Source organism: Magnolia sinica, chromosome 10, assembly GCF_029962835.1.
Source record: "Magnolia sinica isolate HGM2019 chromosome 10, MsV1, whole genome shotgun sequence".
Lineage (NCBI taxonomy): Eukaryota > Viridiplantae > Streptophyta > Magnoliopsida > Magnoliales > Magnoliaceae > Magnolia > Magnolia sinica.
Genome location: NC_080582.1, coordinates 1,072,865 through 1,099,714, shown reverse-complemented (window position 1 = coordinate 1,099,714; position 26,850 = coordinate 1,072,865). Strand labels below are relative to the sequence as shown.

The 26,850-nt window shown below is 37.6% G+C and overlaps 1 protein-coding gene and 1 non-coding gene across 2 annotated transcripts in view; one reads left to right on the top strand and one right to left on the bottom strand.

The window, feature by feature from the left end:
• The window catches only part of LOC131257686 (probable disease resistance RPP8-like protein 2), an 88,779-nt gene that overhangs the window by 14,538 nt on the left and 47,391 nt on the right, over positions 1 to 26,850 (top strand). The window lies entirely within an intron of this gene.
• On the bottom strand, positions 24,224 to 24,330 carry LOC131217910 (small nucleolar RNA R71). The gene has a single exon (XR_009157495.1). It is a non-coding gene; the product is annotated as a small nucleolar RNA R71 (small nucleolar RNA).

Sequence of the window (26,850 nt, the reverse complement as noted above, 5' to 3'; positions counted from 1 at the left end):
CCATGGTAGGGCATACATACACATAACTATTGTAGAATAATCTCTTATCATTTCTAATAAATTTTATATAAATGTATGAAGAGTGATGAATTCTTAATTGCATTTTTTTTTTTGGATAAAAGAAAAACCAAATGAAGTAGTTTGATAAGCCTTTTGAAGCCTATAAATAAAAACACATCTAGCTTTGTTTGTAGAAAAAAATCTTTAATCTGAATTTTCTGTGAGAGCAGACACATCCTGATGCCCAAAGTAATGTCTATATGGGATTCAATCCATTCATCAGATTATTGGATCGTGAACCAAAATTTATACTTATTTCATTATCTATTAGCTAGCCTGATTCTCATCTTATCAAATTTAATTTAGGTTATGGCTAGTCAACAAATGGGCCCATTAAATTAAGGGTATCGATTACACTAAAAAAGAGTCCATATATTAAAGGGCTAATAATAGCTTATAGTTGTAAGTTTAACTGATGCTACATTAGTGGCTCATCAATTAGACCATCTTACAAACAATCTTCTCATATAATCATCACTTCTCTTTGCTCTAGCATGAAGATTCTGCTCAAGACTCATATAGTCCTGCGCTGAGTTGTGACTTGCCCAATTAGGGGTTGAATCGGCCAGATTAACACGGGTCAGACGGGCTCGTCGTATTGTACTGGGTCTGATCAAGTCCAATTCGACTCAAACGAGTCACATCAAACTCGTCTTAAAATCATGCTTGCCTTGGGAGAAATCATGATGGTAGTCTTGAATCGTTTTATTGGATTTCCAAACGTAACCTCTCTTACACGCCCCATATATGCGCGTGTACCAGATCAAGGCCGTCAATCAGGTGCGACCCATTGATAATGTGTTTTGGGTGGCTGAATGCAGACATCAGGTGGGCCGCACATTCACCAAATGTTGGGGCGTTTCAACAATGGATGGCTTCTAAGCTTTTTAAATGGTCTGCACCCAATATTCATAATGGCCACCGGCCTGCCTGACATTTTGATTGGTCTGACCTTGGCGATGGATGGGCCATCAAAACTGTGCGGCTCAAGCTAATGTACTGCTCGTGCATCTACACTTCTCAGTGGGCCATACTCATACTTTCAGTTACCCACTTGATCAACTCACTATTATACTTTCAACCATCCAATTGATGTCCATGGATCGAATGGTTGGGATTGCCTTATCTGTGTGATTTGAGACGTATGCTTGATCCACAATGGATTCCATATTTTGAACGGTCTGCATGGCATGAGTACCACATATGAGGAGGTGGGCCACCACCGTATTCAAAATGGTTCGATATTATCATGAGTTTGCCATAAAAATTCATACTTGTTTCTACTTATCATGGTAGTCAATCGCGTGAATGACGAAAAAGTACGGAAACAATGATGGTAGTCGATCACATTGACCGGCCACGTGTATGGTGGAGATGGATCTCTACCATATTTGAGCTACAAAGGTACCATGCATAAACGCTGCAAACCTGTGATGGACTAGCGCATTGTTGGGGTGGGGAAACCGTGAACATGCAATCCCTGGCCTAATAATCAAGAAGATGCACCCATGAAGTGGGCCACACAGGTTTGTTGAATATAGATTGTCATCTTTTATCTAATGTAGCATCTGTTTATATAGATGTGGTTCACCTTACAGGGTGATAGTCTTAAATTTCAGGACCCATGAGATGATTGGCGCCTGAGTATAATATATAGAATTAACCACCGTTGGATTGACAACCCCACGGGATGGATGACCCATATCAAAGGTGAGACCCACATGATAGACGGTCCACATCAAAGGTAGGCTTCCATGAGGGGCTGTGGATATTGAAGGTGGGCCATGTGGTAGACAATAACAACGATGGTGGGCTCCACATGATGAATGCATGAGGATAGTTCACAGTTGAGATGTCTCCTAACAATGAATGATAGACATTGGAGGCTGCCATCATAATGGACGGTCCACAGAAAAGGTGGGCCCGTATGAAAGATCACATCTAAGGTGGACCTACGATGGATAACCCACATTTCAAAGGCGGGCCTCTCAAGGTAAATGGTCTGCATTGGAAGTAGGCTAAATATGATGAGCAATTCACATTAAAGACATGACTAAAGTAGACCCAAAATAATGAATGAATCACATCAAAAGTTAGACTCCATATGATGGATGATAGACATTAATTAAGGTTGGAAACAATGGTAATTTTAACTTTTTGGTTGATAAGTATGTGTTTATTACCAAACATACTTACATATGGAACAAATAAAAAAATCAAAATAAATTACTCGAGGTATAAGTTGCTTATGAAAAATAACATAACATACAAATCTATTATCCGGGACCTTTATTTTTGCTGAATTGCAATTCATTGGCCTGAAAGGTAGCTGCCGCAACCATTTGCATCGTCTAAATTGACAGAGACGGACCTGATCGATCTGTAATATCAACGTAGCTTGCTTTCACGTAAAAGGGGAGGTGATGCGTAAGAACAGCCAGGAAGACCAAAAGCAAATTTTAGGGGCAGATGCGACATACAGAAAAAGAGGAAAAGAAAAAGCAAGTGGGAGTGGAAGACACGATGTAAAGAAAAAAATAAAAATAAAGTCATGTGTAAAAAGAAGAGAAAAGCACACTTATGAAAAGAAAAAGCATCCTAAATGCGTCTGAAAGGAGGGAGCGGATAAGGTTTTGGCCGAGTAATAACTTAGTGGGCATTACCCTTGCCGTGTGAGTCTACCTTGATGAATTTTTTTGTATATCCACGTCATCCATTCACTGTTTCACAGCTCATCTTAGGGCGATATCTCAAAATTTTGGTAGATCTAAATCCAAAGTGGACCATACCACTAGAAAAAGTGATGAATGGCTATTAAAATGTAGGCCACAAAAGTATTGGATCAAGCTGATTATTGTATTTTCTCTTCATCCAGTTCTTTTTTAATCTTATCAACGGGTTGGATGACAAATAGACATTACTGATCTCTTACAGTTGGCCCCGGGAAATTTTTAACGGTGGGCATTCAATCACCACTGCTTCTTAAGGTAGGGTACACCTGAGATTTAGATCTGCTTAATTCTTTGAACCACGCCCTAAAATAAGATAGAAAAATGGATGGATGCATGATACACAGCACATCATGAAAGGTTGGCCCATGGTAAGGGTAAGGTGTTCCCTGAGGTAACATCTAACCCTTCCCTCGGAAGGAGAGTTTGGCTTTAGCTATCCTCAGGCAGGCCAGTATGATGATGTGATGCTCTAAAAATAAAAATAAGATTTATATGACCAATAAATTAATCGCATCATAGAAAATAATAGACATCCCACTAAAAAATAATTGAAAGTTTTAAATGGAATGTGAGGTCCACCATCTTATATTCCATCTAAAAAAGTCATCAGGTATTCTCACAGGATGAAGGGGCACACCAAAACACATGCCATTCCAAGACCAGGTGAACCACACCCACTTCATATGGTGTGCCCCATCTAAGTTTTAGATTAAGATGATTATTGAGATGCATAAATAAAATGAAAAGGTACAACATATTCACAATTTCGAATTCACATTCAGTGGTCGACACACTGCTCGAACATCATGAATTTTTAAGAATCAAATTGACCTCTAAATTCATGTGGAAGCCCATGTGATGGTTGGATTAGCCTGATTCTCGTGCCCTTCGAGTCGACTCCATACAAACTATGGTAGGGCATACACACGTTACTATATATTGTAGAATAAGCTCTTATCCTTTCTCATAAAATTTATATAAATGTATGAAGAGTGATGATCAATTCTTTCATATATATATATATATATATATATATATATATAAAAGAAAAATCAAATGAAGTAGTTTGATAGGCCTTTTGAGGCCTATGAATAAAAACACATTGAACTTTGTTTGTAGAAAAAAATCTTTAATCTGAATTTTATGTGAGAGCAGAGACATCCTAATGCCCAAAAGTAATGTATATATGGATTCAATCCATTCATCTGATTATTGGATCATGAACCAAAATTTATACTTATTTTATTATCGATTAGATGAGTTAACTTTTCTTGGACGGTTGAAAATGAAAACTATCCCATGATCCTTTCTCAACAATCAAGTGTCCATATATCAGAGTTTAAGATTGTTCAATTAATCTAATTTTTGGGGCTGTGACTTGGCAACAATGGGTTCTAAAATTTTGAAAGTTTAACTTAAGTAGTATGCACGTGCAGTGCGTGTGTATTAAAGCATCATGCACAGCTGCCACATTATTAGAAGGCTACTGTTCCCTTGTGCCCACGGGCACATGGCTGGGTTGAGTTGATTGACACATGACACCGCAGACTGTCGTGAAATGAAGAGAGACACATATATAGGACCCAACATGAAAGCTATTTGGGATCCACCAATGTATATGTTAAACCCACTCCATCCATCAGGTATGATTACATGGTAGGCTATAGGCCAAAAAGCACCAAACATAAGATGGATGAGGATGAAACTCCAACCATAGATTTGTATGGGAGCCATCATGGTATCTTTCATCAACCCATTCACTAGGTTGCAATCATCTGGATGAAGTGGAGATACAAATATCAACCTAAAAATTTAGTGATTTTCAAATTTTAAAATTTTTCTTAGGATATTTATCTGAAAATCTTACTGAAATTTTTAATTTTTAAAATTTTTTTTTTTAATGTTAATTGTAAATTAATAGTAGGTTTAAATTTTAAATACATTTAAATAACAAATTTCTTATAGATTTTACTAATTTTGACTAAATATTTTGATAATATGAATATAAAACATTATGTTTTAAAATATACGAATATTTTGAAAATTTTAATACGTATTCTTTGAGGAGCTTTTCAATTTCAAGGTGATATTTGTTAAATGCTCTCAATAATTTGTCATGGCTGTCTGCCCCTACTTTTATCTGCCTTTGGTACTCGTTCGTCTTTTTATATTTAACTTTATTCAATGATTGATTCAAGTTACGCGGTGTATTACATGTTACCAAGACAACATTTCTGTGTGTGACCCTCATCATGTGGGAAGCGGATTGGCTGGTGTACTACGCACCAGCGTTCTAGCTGAAGTATTGACGTAAGCAAATTATGTGGGTCCCATCAGGAGGCATGTGTTATATACACACCATCCATCTATTTGGCGAGCACATAATACGGCTTGAGCTGAAAAATAAGAGAGATCTAAAGATCAAGTGGACCACACCGCAAAAGTGGGGGATTAAAAGTCTACCATTGAAACCCTTTTGGGAGTCACAAAAGTTTTGGATGAATATGATGTTTGTTTTTTCTCTTCATCCATGTCTTTGTAGCCTTATGAACAAATTGGACGGAAAATAAATATTACGATGAGCCCTAAGAATATTTTAACGATGAAAATTATTATCCCCGCTGCTATTTGTGGTGTGGTATAGTTGATCTTTGGATATGATTCATTTTTATTTATTTATTTATTTTTATTTTTTTTGTTTCATGCTCTAAAATAATCTCACAAATTGGATGAACCATGTGGATATAATAAATACATCATTTTGGAGGCCATATAACTTTGATCTCCTTCAAACCGTTCATACAAGGAGCTTGAAGAGCGTTAGCGCTCATCTTCCCACAAACGTACCCACACTAGTTATATACCTGGTGTGTGGTAAACCAGCCAATCCGCTTCCTTGATGAATATATTGTATAAATATGTCGTCCGTCTGATTTTCCAGCTTATTTTAATTAAGACATGATTCCTGAACTTACGCCGATCCAAATTTAAGGTGGACCAACCACCAAAAACAGTGGTGAAGGATCATTAAAAGCTTTTTGAGGCCATAAAAGTTTTAGGTCAATTTGGTCTTTGTTTTAACCCTATATCTAAATAAACATTAAGGTTAATGATCATTATACTATGGGATTTTAACTGTACCATAGCATTCTTGTATAGTCAAATTCTCAAAAGAGATTCGACTTTCCAAATATTTTGAGGGTATTCTTCGTACAGGTTATTTGTTCACAACCCCAAGTGTAGGTTCGCAATGTAGTAATAATTCGGTAAGACCGAGGTCGAATCCACATGGACTAAACTTGTACGTATTCTGAAAATAACTAGAACTAGAAAAAAATTTAAATCCAAATATGGAATAAAAAAGAGTAATTGTGAAGGATTTATCAAATATCAAAAGTGAACTAAAGCGCCAAGGATCCGCTTATAGCTATCAAGATGCTACCATGCTTGATTCAAAAAACACAATTGGAATTGGAGTCTTGTCCTATCCAATTAAAAGATAAAAGAATTTATATTAAATCTGAACTTTTCATTGACTTAATTCTCAGTGGAGGAGAATTGTGAAGATTGGAAGGGATTCCATCACTCTATCATGCCCAAGAGACTATGGCGAACAATAGAATTTACTAATATCATAATCTCAAAATAGGAAAAGAAAATATCCAAAGCTATCACAACATCTATTGTAATTTGAGTCACAATAAATCATAGAAAACTGAAAATATTCCTTTAATATCAAACTAGAAATTAATAAAGTTCAATAAAAATAAGAATCAAAGCAAAATAAACATTCCAACAATCTTCCTTTTGGTATCAATTTCACTTTAATCTCTTAAAATCACCTCGCACATGAAAACATACATAATTAAATTAAGTAAGCACCATCATGTTTATAAAACCAAGCTATAAATATGGAAAATATGCAATATTTCACACTCAACAAGGTCTTGAGAAATTTTTTAGACCAAAATTCCCTTGTCCTTAGTTCAGTAGTTGTACATTTTTTGAGTGAATAACAAGTTACGTCGTATTTAATGTTACATGTCTAATGCATTAATGGGAGAGATCCCAGGCCCGACTGATGCGATTGAGCATATAATAACTACTCTGGAATCATCCCCTTTCAAATCTTCCCAACCACAAATACACAGAATTTCAGAAACAGCCTATGTTATTAACTTCAAATCCAGAGAAGGTGTATTGGCTTTTTCCAGGGACCGCATCCTCCAACAGAAAATGAATATGATCAACACTCGAATGTGGACTCCAGCAATGGCGATTCCGGGTAGGGGTGTTTGGATACGGAAGGCATCCCTATGCATGCGTGGAGTGAGCATACCATCGGACAGATTGTTGAATAGATGGGCATCGTCATTGAGTTAGACAGGGGATCCTTATATGGAACAAATCGCTGGTTTGCACGAGCCAAGATTCTTTTGCATCGGGAGGACCAACTTTTCAAGATCTCTAAACTTCTTGTAGAAGGAAGAATATTTCAGATCTTGTCTTTCATTGAATGATGCTGCCACCAGAACGGGAAGCACTACGTGAAAAATGTAAAACAATGACGGATTTAGAGACGGTTCTGGACCGTCTCTAAAATTGCTTGGTTTAAAGACGCTTTAGAGACGGCCATAAACCGTCTTTAAAATTTTAGACGGCCCCTGACCGTCCTTAATATTGTCTTAAGAATTTGAATGTCCAAAAATCATTTAAGACGGTCATTGACCGTCTTATATGGGTCATCTGAGACGGTCATTGGCCGTCCGCATTAGAGATGGTCCTTGACCGTCTTATAATGTGGTCATCTGAGACGGTCGTTAGCTATCTGCATTAAAGACGGTCATTGGCCGTCTTTTACTTGTAATCTGAGATTGTCAAAGACCGTCTCTAATAGAGACGGTCCTTAGCCGTCATACAACCCTATCAAAGACCGTCTCTAATAGAGACCGTCAAAGACCGTCTTTATTAGAGACGGTTAAGGACCGTCTCTATTAGAGACGGCCGTAGACCGTCTCTAATGCTCAATTACCCTACTCAAAATATTTGCGACTTTTGAAAAAGAAAATAGTTAAGAAACTTAGAAAATTAATTAACAATGTTTAAGAAAATTTTAAATTTTGAAAAAAAAAAAAGATTTCGATAAAAAAATAATATTTTGAAAAAGAAAATTTTAAAAATTAAACAAAATTGTGAAAATTTTAACAAATTGAAAAAATATATATTTTTTAAAAAAGAAAACTAGATTTTGTATTTTGACAAGAAAAATTGAAAAGTTATATGTAACAAAAGTGAGATTAAAAAAAAGTAATATTTGAAAAAAGAAAATTTAAGAAATTTAACAAAATTGTGAAAAAATTGACAAATTGTAAAAAATATATATATATATTTTTAAAAAGAAAACTAGATTTTGTACTTTGACAAAAAAAAATTGAAAAGTTAGATAACAAAAGTGAGATTTCGATTAAAAAAATGATATTTTGAAAAAGAAAATTTAAAAAAATAAAAAAAAATTGTGAAAAATTTATCAAATTGTAAAAAAAATATATTTTTAAAAAAAGAAAACTAAATTTTGTATTTTGACAAGAAAAATTGAAAAGTTAGATAACAAAAGTGAAATTTTGATGATGTGTTGTATATCTTTGCCACCCATACATTTCTCCAACCCATTTTGGGCTGGGTATAAAAAATTATGTAGATTTAAATCTTAAGTGGACCACACCACTGGAAAGAATGATAATATAGTACCTCGCCATTAAAAATTATAAAGAGCCCATCGTAAGGTTTTAATAATGTTTATTTGCAATCCAACTTGTTGATAATGTAAAGAAAATTTAGATGAAGGTAAACTACAAAGATTAAATTGATCGAAAACTTTTGTGGCCTTCAAAAGGTTTTTAATGATTATTCATCGTATTGTTTTGATTAGTATGGCCCACTTTAGATTATTTAGTTCTTATGATTTGAAATCACTTCCTAAAATATGATGGAAAAATATATGGATGGTGTCGATATACATAAAATATATCAAGGTGGGCCCTACACGGTTAGAGTAACACACATAAAGAAGTTACCTAAAATAGTGAAATGATACTATAAGGTCACCTCATGGGAACTTCCCATGAGGTTAATCTGTGTGCGCCCCACCATGATGTGTGTAGAACATCAACATCATGCATTTGATGTGTCCCCTTTAAGTCAAAAAATCAGTCATATATGAAACTTAGGTGGGCCATAGCATCTAAAACTATGTGAAGACATCCCTAAAATATATATAAAAGCAATTGGTGGGGCCCACATAAGTTTTGGATGTGTATGAAACTTGGGCTAACTCCTCATCCAAGTGGGACACACATAATGAATGGGCTGGATCTATGAACCACATCTAGGTGGGCCCAATAAATGATTATGAATGTTTTAATGGGAGGGTAACCCTCTCAACTATAGTATGTGGTGTGGCCCACCCAAGTCATGGATTGACTTTATTTTTGAGCTCGTGGCTCACCATGGAATGGTGCATCTGACTGACAGGGCAAATCCAAAGTTCAAGTGGACCGACCATAGAAAAGAGTGGGATAGTGACACCCACTATTGAAACCTTTTTAGGGCCCGTCGCGATGTTTATTTGAGATCCAACCTGTTTATAAGTTAATACAGACATGGAATAAGGGAAAACATATATTTTAGCTTGGTTGAAAACTTTTACGGCCCAAAGTAAGGTTTTAATGGTAGGCATTCAATCCCCACTGTTTTTGTGATGGGGTCCACTCGAACTTTGAATCTGCCTCATACTTTGGCTCAATCACAGGAAGTTTTTAATGTTGGATATTCAATCAACACCATTTCATGTGGTGTGGACCAAATACTTGGATGAACAGGAAAAACAAATTTCATATTGATCCGAAACTTTTATGACCCCCGAAAGGGTTTCAACGCACATTGCATCCTACTTTGCCATATCCAGTTAGCAATAACACAATGAATGTATTTGGTTTATCCACACTGTCAATCCATTTTTCCAGATCATTTTAGTGGTTGATCCCAAAATTAAAGCATATCCAAAGCTCAAGTGAACCATACCACAGGAAACAGTGGGAATAATGATTTCCATCTTTGAAATCTTCCTATGACCTATAGTGATTTTTATTTGTCATCCAACCTGTTCAATAGATCACAAATACATGGATGAAGGGAAAACTAAAATATCAACTTGATCCAAAACTTCAGTGGCCTCCCAAAAATTTTCAATGGTAGACGTTCAGTTTATACTATTTCCTATGATGTGGTCCACTTTAGATTTTTATAGGCTTCATTTTTTAGCTTATGTAATAAAATTATATGTTAAAATGAATGGATGGAGTAGATAAAATGAATAAATCATGGTGGGCCCCATAGGATTTACTCAGTATGCTTGGGAACGGATTGGCTACTCCCCTGACACCAACCAATGGCCCATGGACAGTGCTCTGTGGCCCCCATCATGATGTATGTGTTTCATCCATGCCGTCTATATATTTTTACAGATAATTTTATAATATGAGACCAAAAATGAGATATATCCAAATCTCAAGTGGACCACATTACAGGAAACAGTGTTGAATGAGTGTCGACCATTAAAAACATTTTGGTAGCCATAAAAGTTTTGGATCAAGCTGATTTTTGTTTTTTCCCTTCATCTGGTCCTGTATGACCAAATCAACAGATTGGATGTCAAATAAATAGTACAGTGGGCCTTAGGAAGACTTTAATGGTGGATATCCAATCACTATTGTTCTCATGTGGTGTGGACCACCTGAGATTTATATCCCTCTAATTTTTGGTATGAAGCTCTAAAATGATCTTTAAAAATGGATGAACGGAATGGATGAAACACATACATCATGGTAGGGCCCACAGAGCACCGTCCATGGCCCGCCCAAAATTGGGCGCGCGCTCAAAACAGAGCCGCGCCCAATCTTTCCCCCATTTCCTTCACTCGCCGCGCTCCCTCCCTCTGCTCTCTCTCTCTCTCTCTCTCTCTCTCTCTCTCACCCCTGCCCTTTGCCCTCTCTCGCCGCCCTCCCTCAGCCCTCTCTCTCTCTCTCTCTCTCTCGCCTCGGACATGGCTGCCGGACATGGTTGCCAGAGCTTGAGTGGAGGATTTCCAGAGGTGACAAACGTGGATGATGGCGAGGAGTTCCACATCCGTCATGAGATCAAGCGAAGTTCACTCCAGGTATGACAATGGAATCCCCAATCTGATTCCAGATTGAAATCTCCAATCTGGTAACTGGATTTGGGGTTCGAATTCAAAATCCCTAATTGACTGATTCGAATCCAAAAAATAAAAATAAAAATCCCTAATTTCAACTGGATTATGGGGTAATATGACTGGAATCCCCAATATGGGACTTGGGATTCGAAATCCCTAATTTCTGATTTGGGGATTCAAATCAGAAAACCCTAATTGCTGGATTTGGGATTCTAAATCCCTAATTTCTGATTTGGGGATTCAAATCAGAAAACCCTAATTGCTGGATTTGGGATTCGAAATCCCTAATCAGCCTGTATGGGATTCGAAAATCCCTAATTAACGGATTTGAGGATTCCGAATTGAAAATCCCTGATTTTGTGATTTGGGGATTCACATCTGAAAAACTTAATTTCCAGATTTGGGAATTCAAAAACGTAACTCTCTCTCTCTCTCTCTCTCTCTCTCTCTCTGTTTCTAAAATTTATTGCGTTTGCATGTTCCATCCTTCAATCCCTATGAATGGAAACTCATTTTCATTGACCAGTAAAGTTGCTCTGATGGACCCCAACATGGATGACAGATGCCTTTGAAGTGTCTTTCTTTTTTCTTTTAAAAATCAATTTTAGCATGGATTTATCTTCGGATTCCTTTTCTGAGGTGGGTATTTGTTTTTGGACTGTTTTTAGCATTAGATTTTGATGGTAGTTTTAGCTGAGAGCTTTGAATTTACTGCTGTTATCAACTGGGACAACTTTCTTGCATTTTTTCTGATTTTTTATTATTTCTGTATGAATTGGGAGCTTTGAATTTTACTGCTTCTGTAATGGAGAGAGAGAGAGAGAGAGAGAGAGAGAGAGAGAGAGAGAGAGAGTTTTCTATTTTTGGGTTTGTGGTGGAAACTGAGAAATCGGTTTGTTTTTCTGTCACTGATTCTTCTGAGGTGTCTTTTTTTTTAAAGTTTTTTTCCTGGGTTTAGCTTTGAAGCTGAAAGCTTTCAAGTTACTGTTTTTTGAAGTTGGGTGATGCCATTAATTTTTTATTTTTGAATTTTTTGTTGGGTATTTTTTTCCCTGAGGTTGATTTTTGAATTTACTGTTTTTCCTCATTTAACAATGTTTTCAATCTATTTTCAAGATAGATTTTGATGGTTGGATGAGTTGGGAAATCTGAATTCTGTTTTACAGCCATTACAGGTATTGTCTTTTTCATGTAAAGTGAGATTTACTCCTTTTTTGCTGCTTTAAATGAGGTTAGGTTTGTTATTTCCATAGTTTTCTAGATTGCGATGGTAGCATCCGTCGAAAGCTTCAAAATTTAGTGTTTTCTCAGCATTTCAAGAGTTTATGAGGAGTTTCTTCCTCAAGTAGAAAGTGGTTAGTTCTTGTTTGTTTAGCTGAAAAGTCAAAAATTTGCCTGTTTTTCTCCTTGTTTCATGGGTTTGCTGATTGAGAATCGCTGTATTTTTTTTTGAAGACAGGGTGTCCCCACCTCTTTTTTGAAGTGAGACTAATCCCGGCGAATACACGCAATCACCCACAACCACGTGTATCGGGTAAAGCCAAGGAAGGGAATCGAACCCTCAACTATAGGGATCAAACATATAGTGAAGACCATTTGCCCAAACCTCATTGGGTTGAGAGTTGCTGTATTTTTGTGGGCTACTAATAGAAAAGTTGAACTTTTCTGTTTTTTTTTTCATCAGTCTGAAGCATTTTTGGTATGTTTTCGTCGTGGAGAATTGATAGATTCCTTTCTGGGCTTGGGGTTTCAGTGATCTGCTATTGATGTTAGGATTTGCTTCAATTCAGGACGTGGTTGAGTGGCGAGTTATTGGTGTTAATTCCTGTTAATTTTGGGATTTTGGTGGCGTCAACTTCACCCGAAGATGAGAGTAATAAAGGGACATGCTTTAAAATGATCTGATGCACATTGATTGATTTTAATGTTTTTCAGATTTTAATGATTGTATTTATATGCATGTGGTGTCCTCAAGTCTTACATGAACTAATTTATATGCATGTGGTGTCCGCGGATCTTACATGAACTAATACGACGCCCCAACTAGATTATGTGGAGCAAGAAAGAAGTTAGTTTTCTTCCCTTTACCATTGTTGTTTGATTGTTAATCCATGCAACGATTATTTTTTTATGCCATAGGTCTTGGCACTTGCTATTTTTCTTAGAATTTATTAGTTTAATAACCTAGCTATGTAAGCTATTAGACTTTGTTTCATAAGCATAAATATGAATCTTCTTTCTTCTTTTTGCTAGGTGGCATCAAATCTAGATGTTGTAACAGATGTGTATGATTTTCTCCATTTGGTAAGCACCATTTCTAATGAAAAAGAAGTAAGCAATGAATGTCTAGGTGCATGTGCTGATGAAAAAGAAGTAAGCAATGAAGCAGGCCGTTCAATCTGATCAATCTACTCCTTGGGGAGGTTGGAAATCAAATGATGTGTACAACAATTCAGGTATGGTTTGCACCAATTCAAGAGACTGTACATTAGGCATTCAATATATAAGACTGGAGTGAGACTGATTAGGCATTTAAATGTGTTGCAGGATGTTGTTTGAATTACTTGTCCTAACAGGTGCACAAGTTGGGATGGATTGGACTTCTATCTTGAGAAAACGCCATGATTTCAGGTAGTTGTTATTGTAATGGAAAGTTAAAAAATTAAAAGAGAGAGTGAATTCCTGGAAAGAAATGTTCTTTATCATTAGGGCTGCTTTCGCCAGGTTTGATGCAGAAATCGTTGCCAACTTCACAAAAAGACAAATAGCATCAGTGGCCACAGATTGCAACTTGGATTTAAACAAGGTTCGAGGTGCCGTCAACAATACTAACAGAATCCTCCAGGTCAGATTGTTTATTAGACCTGATTTTATTTAAATGATCTTGATAATCCATTTTATTTAAATGAGCAGACCCGGATGTGCGTCGAAGCTATCCGGATGTTGAGCGGGGGTCCCTGGAAGGTGGGAATCGCTGTTATGACCATGATGAAGCTGTCCATTTCCTATGGACAACATTGGAGGGGCCTGACCATTTGGACATGCCCTGTTTATGTATTTGATCGAAATTAATGGAGTAGACCCGGATGTGCGTCGGAGCTATTCGGAAGAGCGGGGTTCCCTGGAAAGAGGGAACCGCTATTATGACCATGATGAAGCTGTCCATTTTTTATGGACAGCATTGGAAGGGCCTGGCCATTTGCGCCGGATGGCCGTGTTTATATCTGTATTTGCAGGGACCATACCCTTAACCTAAACCAAAACCTATGACCTAAAACCTTAACCTATAACCTAAACCTCAACCTTAACCGAAACCTAAACCTTAACCTAAAACCTAAACCTAAACCTAAAACCTAAATGTATTCTCAAATCCCTAAACCTAAACCTACACTTAATCCTAATCTTAACTCCTTAACCTAAACCTATACCTAAACTTGAAAATCCAAACATAAACTCAATCCCGAACCCGAACCTAAACCTTATCCTTAACCTATTCTCAATTCCCTAAACCTATATCTTATAACCTAAACCTAAACCTAAACCTTAACCTATACGTATAACCTTAACCTAAACCTAAACCTTAACCTTAACCTTAACCTAAACCTATAACCTTAACCTAAAACCTAAACCTATAACCTAAACCTAAATCAAAACATATAACCAAAACCAAAACCAAAACCAAAACCTATATCCTAAACCTGAACGTATTCTCAAATCCTATAACCCATAATCTAAACCTAAACCTAAACCTAAACCTATAACCTATAACCAAAACCAAAACCTATAACCTAAACCAAAGCCAAAACCTATAGCCTAAACTCGAACCCATTCTCAAATCCAAAAACCTATAACCTAAACCGTTAACCTATAACCTAAATCAAAACCTATAACCTAAACCTAACCTAAACCTAAAACCAAAACGTAAAACCTAAACCTATAATCTATAACCTAAATCAAAACATATAATCAAAACCAAATCCCAAAACCCAAACTTAAACCTAAACCTAAACCTAAAACCAAAACTTAAACCTATAGCCTAAACTCAAATCCCTAAACCTAAATCTAAACCTAATCCTATAACCTAAACTCAAATCCCTAAACCTTAACTTATAACCTAACCTAAGCCTATACTTATAACCTAAAACTATTCTCAAATCCCAAAACCTATAACCTAAACCTAACCTTTCCCTAAACCTATAACCTAAACTCAATTCCCTAAACCTAGACCTAGACCTAAACCTATAACCTGAACTAGATTTCCTAAACCTAAACCATAACCCATTCTTAAATCCAAAAACCTATAACCTAAACCTAAACCAAAACCAAAACTTATAACTTAAACCCGAACTCATTCTCAAATCCTAAAACCTATAACCTAAACCAAAACCTATAACCTAAACCCGAACCCATTCTCAAATCCCAAAACCTATAACTTAAACATAAACCTTAACCTAAACTTATAACCTATAACCAAAACCTATAACCTAAACCTGAACCCATTCTCAAATCCCAAAACCTATAACTTAAACATAAACCTTAACCTAAACCTATAACCTATAACATAAATCAAAACCTAAACCTAAACCTAAACCTAAAACCTAAACTTATAACCTAAAACCTAAACCTATAACCTATAACCTAAATCAAAACCAAAACCAAACCTAAACCTAAACCTATAACCTATAACCTGAACCTAAACCTAAAACCTAATGTATTCTCAAATCCCTAAACCTAAACCTACACCTAATCCTAATCTCAACTCCCTAACCTAAACTTAAACCTAAACTTGAAAACCTAAACCTAAACCCGATCCTGAACCCGAACCCGATTTCCTAAACCTAAACCTTAACCTATAACCTAACCTAAACCTATGCTTATAACCTAAACCTATTCTCAAATCCCAAAACCTATAACTATAACCTAAACCTTAACCAAAAACCTATAACCTAACCTAAACCTAAACATATAACCTTAACCTAAACCTAAACCTATAACCTTAACCTTAACATATAACTTTAATTAAAACCTATAACCTAAATCTATTCTCAAATCCCAAACCCGATTTCCTAAACCTAAACCTTAACCTATTCTCAATTCGCTAAACCTATAGCTTATAACCTAAACCGAAACCTAAACCTATACCTTAACCTAAACTTATAACCTATAACTTAAACATAAACCTAAAACTTAAATGTATTCTCAAATCCCTAAACCTAAACCTACACCTAATCCTAATCTCAACTCCCTAGCCTAAACCTAAACTTGAAAACCAAAACCTAAACCCGATCCCGAACTCGAACCCGATTTCCTAAACCTAAACCTTAACCTGTTCTCAATTCCCTAAACCTATATCTTATAACTTAAACCGAAACCGAAACCTAAACCCATACCTATACCTATACCTAAACTTAAACCTATAACCTATAACCTAAACATAAACCTAAAATCTAAATGAATTCTCAAATCCCTAAACCTAAACCTACACCTAATCCTAATCTCAACTCCCTAACCTAAACCTAAACCTAAACTTGATAACTCAAACCTAAACCCGATCCTGAACCCGAGCCCGATTTCCTAAACCTTAACCTATTCTCAATTCTCTAACCTAAACCTATAACCTAACCTAAACCTAAATCTATAACCTAAACCTAAACCTAAAACCTAAGGGTATTCTCAAATCCTTATACCTAAACCTATACCTAATCCTAATCTCAACTCTTTGACCTAAACTTAAAACCTAAATTTGAAAACCCAAACCTAAACTCGATCCCGAACCCGAACCCGATTTCCTAAACCTAAACATTAACCTATTCTCAATTCCCTAAACCTATATCTTATAACATATACCTAAACCTAAACCTTAACCTAAACCTATAACCTATAACCTTGACCTAAACCTAAACCTAAAACCTAAATGTATTCTCAAATCCCTAAACCTAAACCTACACCTAAACCTAATCTCAACTCCCTAACCTAAACCTAAACCTAAACTTGAAAACCAAAACCTAAACCCGATCCCGAACCCGAACTCGATTTCCTAAACCTAAACCTATACCTATACCTAAACCTAAACTTAAACCTAAACCTATAACATATAATTTAAACATAAACCTAAAAATTAAATGTATTCTCAAATCCCTAAACCTAAACCTATACATAATCCTAATCTCAACTCCCTAACTTAAACTTAAACCTAAACTTGAAAACCCAAACCTAAACCCGATCCCGAACCCGATTTCTTAAACGTAAACCTAAATGTATTCTCAAATCCCTAAACCTAAACCAACACCTAATCCTAATCTCAACTCCCTAACCCAAACCTAAACTTAAATTAGAAAACCCAAACCAAAACCCGATCCCGAACCCGAACCCGATTTCTTAAACGTAAACCTAAATTTATTCTCAAATTCCTAAACCTAAACCAACTCCTAATCCTAATCTCAACTCCCTAACCAAACCTAAATTTAACTAGAAAACCCAAACCAAAACCCGATCCCGAACCCGAACCCGATTTCCTAATCCTAAACCTTAACCTATTCTCAATTCCCTAGACCTATAGCTTATAACCTAAACCTAAACCTATAACCTATAACCTAAACCTAAACCTAAACCTAAACCTAAACCTAAACCTGTAACCTATAACTTAAACCTAAACCTAAAACCTAAATGTATTTTCAAATCCCTAAACCTAAACCTACACCTAATCCTAATCTCAACTCCCTAACCTAAACCTAAACTTGAAAACCCAAACCTAAACCCGATCTCGAACCCGAACCCGATTTCCTAAACCTAAACCATAACATATTCTCAATTCCCTAAACCTATAGCTTATAACCTAAACCTAAACCTAAACCTAAACCTATCACATATAACCTAAACCTAAACCTAAAACCTAATATATTCTCAAATCCCTAAACCTAAATCTACACCTAATCCTAATCTCAACTCCCTAATCTAAACTTAAACCTAAACTTGAAAATCCAAACCTAAACCCGATCCTGAACCCGAACCCGATTTCTTAAACCTAAACCTTAACCTATTCTCAATTCCTTAAACCTATAGCTTATAACCTAAATCTAAACCTAAACCTAAACTTAAACTTTAACCTAAACCAGTAACCCATAACCTAAACCTAAACCTAAACCTAAAACCTAAATGTATTCTTAAATCCCTGAACCTAAACCTACACCTAATCCTAATCTCAACTCCTTAACCTAAACCTAAACCTAAACTTGAAAACCCAAACCTAAACCCGATCCCGAACCCGTACCCAATTTCCTAAACCTGAACATTAACATATTCTCAATTCCCTAAACCTATAGCTTATGACCTAAACCTAAGCCTAAACCTAGAACCTAAATGTATTCTCAAATTTTTAAACCTAAACCTACACCTAATCCTAATCTCAACTCTTTAACCTAAACCTAAACCTAAACTTGAAAACCCAAACCTAAACCCGATTCCGAATCCGAACCCGATTTCCTAAACCTAAACCTTAACCTATAACCTAACCTAAACCTAAACCTATAACCTAAACCTATTAACCTAAACATAAGCCTAAAATCTAAACCTAAACCTAAAATCGAAATGTATTCTCAAATCTCTAAACCTAAACCTACACCTAATCCTAATATCAACTCCTTAACCTAAACCTAAATCTAAACTTGAAAACCCAAACCTAAATCCGATCCCGAACCCGAACCCGATTTCCTAAACCTAAAACCTTAACATATAACCTAACAAAAACCTAAACCTATTATCTGCACTTATAACCTAAACCTATAACCTAAACATAAACCTAAAACCTAAACTTAAACCTAAAATCAAAATGTATTCTCAAATCCTTGAACCTAAACCTACACCTAATCCTAATCTCAACTCCCTAACATAAACTTAAACCTAAACTTAAAAACCCAAACCTAAACCTGATCCCGAACTCGGACCCGATTTCCTAAACCTAAACCTTAACCTTAACCTATTCTCAATTCTCTAAAGCTATAACCTATATACTATAACCTATAACTAAAACCTAAACCTTAACTTAAACCTATAATCTAAGCCTAAACCTTAACCTAAACCTAAACTAAAACCTATAACCTAAACCTTAACCTATAACCTATAACCTAAACTTGTAACCTAAAACCTAATCCTAATCCTAAACCTAAACTTAAACCTAAAACCTAAAACCTAAACCTATTTTAATGATCAGTTTTATTTTTAAAAAGTGCCCACTTTTTTGGAAGAAGTTTATGCAATTCTTCATGATTCTGAATTATAATATTTTGTTGGTTTAATTTTATTTTTTTCAGGTGAAAGACACAAAAAGAAAGTTGTTGCTGATTTTTTTTCTTTTTTTATTTATTTATGATGTTAAACATATATGTATTTATGTGTGGATGAATGTAATGTGGATAAGATTGCTTATGTTTGGATGGATGTAGTTTATGTTTGGATGAATGTAGTTTATGTTGGATTTACGTAGTTTGGGTTGTTTAGATGGATGTGAATGTGAATATGATGAAATATATTATATAACAGGTGTATATCAGGAAAAATACGATGAAATATATTGTAACAGGTGTATATTGACCCTCTAATTTATTTTTAAAGGACGGTCCATGGCCGTCCTTTGAAGGCTCATATGAGACGGACGATGACAGTCCTTTTTAAGGACGGCCCAGGACCGTCCTTTTAAAGGACGGTCTATAGCCGTCCTTTGAAGGCTTATTAGAGACGGTCTATGACAGTTTTTTTTAAGGACGGTCGGTGGCCGTCCTTTAAAAGCTTATAGGAGACGGTACAAGACCGTCCTTTTTTAGGACGGTCCATGACTGTCTTTTTTTTGTCAAAAAAAATGACGGTTTTCGACCGTCCTTTAAGTAATACAACACGTCAAAATTTGACGGCCCTTGTGACGGTCCATGACCGTCCTTTTTGGTCATTTGAGACGGTTTTGGACCGTCCTTTTTTCACAGTTTTGGCGTAGTGAAGACTCTTCTAAGCCACACCCGGTCATATGCTCATGTGGCCAGAGAAGGCACAAAGGAATGGGTGGTCAGAGCTTTCGGACAGAACCAAAAAAGGACATCGGTTGCGGACATTCAGCACACCTCAAGCAATGCCACCACCCAGAATGGACAGATGGGGTCCACACCACCTGATGATCAACGGTAGCTGGAACCATCCCAACATGTTCGACAAAATGCCATTGAGACCCTGAAGTCAGTTGATGAGAGGCAAGTGGGCGTCAGCCCCCTGGGACACCAACGACCCACTTTTTTCCACCTAGAACCCACCTTAACTCTTAATCATCAAACCCTGGATCTTCAATCTCAACTTCCTGCTATCCCAACAAATGATCAGCCTCCAACCACCTATGTTATACCCAACTGCCAGTCCCTCTCCTAAGGACTGACGTCTAGGCAATCCGAACTCTAAATGTTAACAATTAGCCCACCTCAGAATACATCCTGCCAGTCAGTTTTCCCAATGGCCCTCAGCCTTTACAGTCTCACCCAATGACCCCATGGATTCCACCTTCACAGGAAGCTTTAAAAGCCTTGGATAGGTGGCTCTTTGGTGTCAAAAATCTGTTTAAGGACAGCCTGGGCAGATAGATTACCACCCCACAGACAGTCAGTTGACAACCACTCTGCTCACCGGATTACCCCTCCAGATAGGCCATGGATTGAAGATCAGCGGGCTCAGAATGAAGTCATACCTTTCTCTGATGCGACCAGGACTGAACCGGCCCACGCATGTTCTAATGCCACACAAGAACAGATCTTCAATGACCCAGGCAACCAGGTTACTGCAAAATCGTCCAAGGAACTGACTCTATGGGTGGACTCTCAAGGCCAAATAGGTACTGAAAATCCTCCTTCTCATTCGAGCAGTGAACCAGAGCATGATGCGTCAGCCTTTGTTGAGGGTTAAATATTGCATATCAGACCCAGTTATTGCATGGATTTACAATCATTGATACCGTTTAATAGCCTGATTTAATCGTGTTTGTGATGCAGAGTGTATTTACAAGCATGAATTGAAAAAGGGTGTTTAAACCATGGATTTGACGCTCTGATGACACCCAAGGCAAGGGACGGACTCCAGGGGACCAAGATCGATGGAATTACACACCAGGGATCTGAGGAAATCAAGCCATTCATGTTAAAGAGGCCCGAAATTGGTGAAAAATGCAAGATCACATAGTTCTCGTCATCTGATTGGCTCAAAACTTTATATATGGCCTGAGGGCCATAAATTAACCGTACATATCAAATTTCAGCTCTCGGATCACTATAGAAGCACCCCAACTGACAGATCAGCCCATAAACCATTAATTCTGGCCCGCCTGATATCTTGATATACTCCAATTTTGGTCTCAACCAATTAAATTAGATGGGAAACCAGATGGACGATGTGGATTTATCAAAAGAAGCAAGGTGGGTCCCACTTTACGCGTGTGTGTGTGCACAGCACACGTAGACCCGAGCCGCACCGAGCCAACAAATGCGGGTCAGCAGCGCTGACCCGCGTCTCCTTCCCAAATACGGCAATTGCCGTTTCACGCGGCAAAACGGACGGACGCTGTCCGTTTTTGCGGACGCTAGTGGGCCCCACACATTGTCCCAGTGGACAATCCAAACCGTCCATCGTGTAGAGGGCCTCGACTACTACAAAACCTTGCTGAACTTTTGGACCCATGCAAGCACACGTGCGCGATACAGAGGCCACAAACAGGCGGTCCTACGACGTTCAAAACGATTTTTGAGGTGATTTCTTCTCTGGGCCGCGTCAATGGACGTTCAAAACCACCCATTCTTGACTGAAATTTTATCCTGAATCTAATGGACGGGGTGGATTTCCCTGAAAATACCTTTGTGGGGCCCACCGATCACGTTAGCGTCGGACGTGCGAAAGGCTACGCACGTCCTCGAAATCGGATTTTCCAGGCAGTTGTGGCCCACCATCTTTGATCATATGGCAGATCTGAACCGTCCATTGTGTAGGCCAGCCAAAATACTTCCAAGAGACGCTGATTTTACAGAAATAATGCAAGGAACGCGAGAATTATGAAGCCCCGAACTTGGCTGCGAAAAGGCTTTCGCTGCGCGTGCGATAGCTTCCCAAATCTGATTTTTGTCACTCCAAAAGCTATAAAAAGAGTTCCAAACGTGGAGAAGAGGGTTTGCTTGAATAGGGGACGTCAGATAGAGAGAGGCGGAGAGAGAAGTGTTTGGAATTTTTATGTATTTTTTCTTTATTTTTCTTCTTTTTCCTATGATTATGTTAGGCTAAATCCCTTAGCTAGGGCTAAGAGGTGAAGCTTGTGGCGTGATGGGAGCTTCTACAGGTTTGATTTGAACTGAACTGATTGACTTTGTTTTGATTTAAGAAATTCTTTTAGTCATTAATGGTTTGTTGTGATTTAAATTACAGTAGATCTGTGATGGCTTGAATAATTCCTTTCCTTTTATTTTGATGTTTAGAAACCTTGTTGTTCGCCATCGTCTCATAGACATGGTTGGATGATGGAATCCTTCCTAACACTCATATATCTTTTAGTTGGTTATGGATTGGTCTAAGTTCTGTTGTTTACCTTGTCTCTTAGGCATGGATTTGTGATGGAATCATACCTAATTCTTATACCTTTCATCTCTTGAAAACTATATCAAGTAAGTTCAGTATAATATCCATGAAGCAGGCATAAGATCTCCCTGATCTCTACAAGTGGATCCTCTGAATCCCTAGTTCCCTTTCTCTGAATTCTTTAAGTTTAGATTAATATTTCACCATTATTCCTCAAATCACAATTGGTTTAGATTTCATCTTGGCCTAGTTCTAAATCTGGTTATTTTCAGATAACGTACAGGTTTCAGTCCCTGTGGATTTGACCTCAGTCTTACCGAGTTTATTACTACATCACAACCCTGCACTTGGGGTGTGAACAAGTTTTTGGGGCCGTTGCCGGGGATTGACGGTTACGTTTCTTGAAGATAACTGGTTTTTAGGATTAGTTTAAGATTAGGACTTTTCTGGTTTTTAGGATTTATTTTAGAATTTTCTAATTCCAGGTATTCCTTTAATTTTTAGAAATCTTCTATTTAAATAACTTTCTATTTTTAGATAGTTTTCCTTTTTTTAGAAACTAACCCAACTTTCTTATTTTGTAGGATTCTGAGATAGGTTTCTAAATTGGTAATTTCTCTCTTCCTTACTATTTATAGATTAGGATTCCTTTTTAGTAAGTTTCTAATTCTAACTCTTTTAGAATCTAATTTTGTTTCCTATTTTATTTTTAGAAATTTTCTATTTTAAGACTTTCTGTTTAGAAACTAACTTTTCTGTTTTGTATGCTTATTAGAAATTCAGTACGCTCTTTCTAAATTTCTACTTTCTAATTTAGGAATTCTTCCTTGTTTCTTTTTATTTCTATATTTCTCTTTTTAGGAATTTTATAGGCTTGCTATTCTTAGAAACTAACTTGTTTTGTTCTATTTTGCAGGTTTCAATTTAGGGACTCCAATTTGGTAACTTCCTTCCAACCCTCTTTCTCTGTTTAGATTTTTATTTCCCTTCTTAGGATTAGGTTTAAAATTTGATTGAGGGCTGCGAGTGTTTCATGCCCAAGTGGACTCGTAACAACACTCGACGTCTCTTGACTGAAGAAGGATTAGTTGAGGGGTTAACTGTCCATCGTAGGACTAGACACCGCTCGAAATCCCCTGAGTTAATTAAGGATATGGCTGAAAATCAACCTCTTCTACCCCAACCTAGGGTAGAAGATCTTTAGGATGAGAATGAGGTGTATCAAGCACCCCCGCCTTGTACCTTACGAGATTACTTACAACCGGCGGGGGTGAGTACGCCCTCATGCATGGTTTTTCCTGAGAATGAAGGACACATGGATATCAAGCCAGGGGTGATCCAACTCCTCCCTAAATTTCATGGGCTTGAGTCAGAGAATCCTTACTTACATTTAAAAGAATTTGACGAGATCATAGCTACCTTATACTTTCTTAACGTGTCTGATGACACGGTCAGGTTGAAACTCTTTCCCTTTTCTTTGAAAGAGAAAGCCAAGACGTGGTTACATTCACTACGTCCTCGATCAATTGGCAGATGGAATGACATGACAAGGGAGTTCATTAAGAAGTTTTTCCCATACCATAAGATGAATACCCTAAGAAAGTCGATCATGAACTTCGCCCAAAGGGAAGATGAAACATTCTTCCAATGTTGGGAGCGGTTCAAGGATCTTGTCAGTTCATGCCCACAACATGGTTTTGAAATGTGGCGCATCACGAACTTTTTCTATGATGGACTGACATCTCCCATGCGCCAATTAGTCGAGACGATGTGTAATGGGGAGTTTATGAATAAAGGAGTCGATGAAGTGTGGGATTACTTTGATAAACTTGCTGAGAACACACAAACATGGGATATCTCCCCTAGACCTAGTACTACGTCTAGGCCGACTCACTCCAAGGAAAGGGGTGGAATGTATCTCCTGAGGGAAGACGATGATATTAATGCTAAGGTAGCTAATCTCACTAGGAAACTCGAGGCCATGGAATTTAAGAAGGATAAGGCTAAGGAAATTGTTTGTAGCATCTGTGGTTGCAACATTCATACTACTGAAAACTGTCCAACTATCTCTGCCTTTCAAGAGGTATTAAATGAGCAATCCAATGCTGTAAGCAATTACTAAAGACCTTTCAGTGGGCCTACCTCTAACACATACAATCCTGGCTGGAGAAATCATCCCAACTTCAGTTGGAGGAATGGACAAACCGCTACACCTCAAGGTTACCTAAATCAAAATCCAACTCAAGAGAAACCTCAAGAGGATTCGGTTCTGAAACATTTTCAAAAGCAAGAGTTTTTCAATCAGGGTATGCTACAGGCCTTCCAAGACCTTACAAAAGCAATAGAAGGACTTAAGGCTGAAAATACGATTGGGAACAAGGGGAGCTTCCCAGCTCAACCTCTTCCCAATCCTAAACCGCAATATGAAGTTAGCGACCCAAGCTCTTCAAATTAGATAGAGCAAGCTAAATCCATCACCACTCTTAGGAGTGGAAAGATCATTGACAAAACCATTCCGGTTAGGGCTGAAAAGCCTAAGGACCCGGAAGTGGATAAAGAAGATGGATCTAGCCATGCCCCACCAGAGTTAGAACCGGAACCTCAAGGAAAGCCGGTTGCTCCATTTCCCCAATGGTTGGTTGCACCAAAATCGCTCTTTAACTCTCAGGATATTCTAGAGGTGTTGAAACAAGTGAAGGTCAACATTCCACTACTTGATGCCGTGAAACAAATACCTTCCTATGCCAAATTCTTGAAAGACTTATGTACAACCAAAATACGGCAAAATATTCAAAGAAAATCTTCTTGACTAAGAAAGTGAGTGCCATCCTAAGGTAAGATGTGCCGCAAAAATTCAAAGACCCTGGTAGCCCAACCATATCATGTGTAATTGGGGACCATCGAATTGATCACGCACTTCTTGACTTAGGAGCGAGCGTTAATCTTATCTCCTACTCGGTATATAAACAGTTGGGCTTAGGTGAATTAAAACCCACCTTAACCACACTACAACTTGCTGATTGCTCTGTTCGTATACCAAGAGGGATAATTGAGGATGTATTGGTCCAGGTCGATTGATTTTACTACCCAGTTGATTTCATCATCCTGGATACCGAACCCATCGGTAACACAAGCACTCAGATTCCCGTCATTCTTGGTCGCTCATTCCTTGCCACTTCAAACGCAATTATCAATTGTAGGAATGGTGTCATGAGTATGTCTTTCGGGAATATGACATTAGAAATGAATATCTTTTTCAACACGGCCAGACGGACAGAGGAAGATGACGATATCCACGATATTAACATGATCGATACTTTCGTGGATGACAGGACACCCCTTACCTTATCCTCTGATCCTCTAGAGACGTGCCTGGCCCACTCCCATGAGTTTAATGATGACATAATTAGGGAGACGTGTGCCATGCTTGATGCGGTACCGGTACTTGAAGTTAACCGGTGGAGGCCACAATTTGAAGAGTTACCTCAAACTGATGAAATGCCTCTACCGTCTAACCTCAAGCCACCGAAGCTTGACCTAAAACCTTTGCCCTCTGATTTAAAATATGCATACTTAGGTCAAGATGAGACATACCCGGTGGTGATTTCTGCCCACCTTGAGAAAGAACAAGAGAGTATGCTCATATCTACTCTCCTGGAGCATAAGGGAGCCCTTGATGGACAATCACGGACCTCAAGGGAATCGACCCCTCGATTTGTACTCATCGCATATATCTTGAGGATAATGCGAAGACCGCTTGGCAACCACAACGTAGACTAAATCCAAACATGAAGGAAGTGGTTAAGGCCGAGGTTCTTAAACTATTGGATGTGGGTATCATATACCCTATATCTAATAGTCAATGGGTGAGTCTAACTCAGGTGGTTCCTAAGAAGTCCGGGATCACCATCGTAGCCAATGCCAATAATGAACTCGTGCCGATTAGAGTCACTACTGGTTGGAGGATGTGCATTGACTACAGAAAATTAAATACCGTCATGAGGAAAGACCACTTTCCTTTGCCCTTTATTGATCAGATCTTGGAAAGGTTAGCTGGTCATTCCTATTACAGTTTCCTTGACGGGTATTCGGGCTACAACCAGATAGAGATCGCCCCTGAAGATCAAGAAAAGACGACGTTTACATGTCCCTACGACACCTTTGCTTACCGAAGGATGCCGTTTGGACTATGTAATGCTCCTGCCACCTTCCAGTGAT